Raw genomic sequence first — 2,283 nt, forward strand, 5'->3', positions numbered from 1 at the left:
TCGTGCCAAAATTCCTGATTTCTCGCCCCAAAAACAAGCCTTCAAATTGAAAGAAACGCCCGATCAAACAAGGAAACCAGGTAAAACTTATTAAACAACTTACGAAACGGTTGTGGACAAGCACAATCACAATGTCCCTCGAACGAAAACCATCCACCAAGAACATCCGGCCGTGCATGATGGGGAAATCTTGGGGGGAAATAGTTTACTGCCTAAAAGTCGCCACAAAACTGTTGATCTCCAGGCGACAAAGCTTATCCGCTTCGGGACAAATTGCCCGTTGCGTGGAAAGGTTCGGGTGCGCCACCAAAAAGTTGTGTTCCAGTAAGCACCGTGTCAGTAGTGGAAGTGTTAATTAATTTGACATAATATCACCTGGCCCGATCGACCGTTCCCGGTGGTCGGGGATCACTCTCCGATAATCTTTCGACGAACCATAACTTTGAGACAAAACCGGCATTCAAAACTTTGACTTCCGTCCAATATCGCCGGACGCCCTACAAAATGGATGGCCCGCAAACCCTTGGCCATCCAACCTCGTTAATGTCTCTCGTTCGCTACGGATCGCCGCTGGTTGGATGGTTGATTATTATTGCAGAAGCTAATTAAGTCTTCCAACCGGCTTCCCCGATAAGCTTCCCGTGCCAGCCAGGTTGAGGGCCAAAAAACCCAACCCATCCCAACAATTTGCTCCCCATGGAGTGTTGCAGCAGTGTATGTGGGACGTTACACGTCCGAACACGATCGGATCAGGTAAGGATCGATTGGGGGGATTGTGACTCACCTGCCACCAGTTGGATGGGGATGGGCTTCTCATCATCGAAATTAGATTTGGTCGACGGAAGTACCGGCTCACCAGCTGGCAACTAATCGTTACGGATGAGTTCATTTCCAGCAAAACGGGCGGGATGAGTGAATGAACCGTTTGGAGATGATTCCAGCTGGGTCGATTCCGGTCGCTCGGTCCGTTCGGCCATCTCTTCCTTTTAAGCATGGGTTTTCGAGTCGAGCGTAACGTTGCTTGACCCGAATGTCCCACTCGTTTGAAGGAAAGCCGTCCCCGTCGTTGTAAGACTGTACGAGGGATGTGCGGCAAAACTATAAGAGGTTTTAGGTAAGTAGTGCATGTTAAAAGCAACCCTCTCTCCGCCCGGACTTGGTCGGCTTTTCAAACACATACACCCACACAGACTCGCAAAACTGTGCTCGCGGCCACTTGCCCAGGATTCGGAAGAATTGAGAACCATTTAGACGTGAACTGTGTGCGTGGGATGCTGAAGCCTTCCGAACGAGGGGTGAGCCCATGCTCACCGATAGCACCTCTCTGATTAGTGTTCGGAACCGACGCACCAGGAAACCATCCACCAAGAAGAGAATATATAATGCTAGCTTATCTGCAAAAGTTCTCGATGCGAAAGTTTGACCAAGTTCAGCGGCGGGGGTGTTTTGGTTTGGGCGTAACAGTCCCAGCTAGGATGGCTTTAAATTTATTCGCATCGTATAATCAATTCAGCAAGCGCATAATTTATTTCAATAATAAGGGTCGATTTGATTAATTCATTCCGGCAACGTGTGAACCCGTGAACATTACTGGTGTTTATTAATTGTCGTCTAAATTACTGTTTGGGATCAGCCCAGGGTTTGTTTGCTTCTTTTGGAATTTGGGAAGAAATTTTAAATTTAATCCTTCAGAAAGTTGAATTGCACTTGTTGAATGTTATGCGCCGATGAAATCTTAACTAATGTCACATATATAATAGGTAAAACCTGTACAATATTTAGCATCATTCCTTGATTTTTATTAGCTTTAAATTAATGCCTATTTGTTTATTGTTTGTACTATTACTCAAGCGATTTTTCCTTAAAGGTTTAACCTGTGACTTTTTTTTTGTTAACTTTAAACAAATCAAAGAACTACTCTTAAAGAAATATTATAAACAGTGTCGTTGGAAAACGTGCATGCAAACAGGACAAACAGAACTTAAAAAGAGACTAGCTCAAATTGAATACACTAGCTTTAATATATGGTCACTATGCTAATATTGACACTTGTCACCCAGGCCCTAAGCGGAAAATAAATTGAAGGCCCAAAAAAACATCGAATCCGCTGATTGGGTCAGAGTCATTAGAAGCTATTATATGTGGCCCCTTATGAAGTACGGTCTATGTAGGACAGCCTGTTTATCTATTTATCTATGATTATGTAGAAAAGGACGGGGTATGTGGGTTACATACTCGAGGTAAAGTAAAAAAAAAGTAGCTAATGCCTTGATCTGCTCCTCT

This window comes from Anopheles stephensi, chromosome 3 (genome assembly GCF_013141755.1).
Source record: "Anopheles stephensi strain Indian chromosome 3, UCI_ANSTEP_V1.0, whole genome shotgun sequence".
Classification (NCBI taxonomy): Eukaryota; Metazoa; Arthropoda; class Insecta; order Diptera; family Culicidae; genus Anopheles; species Anopheles stephensi.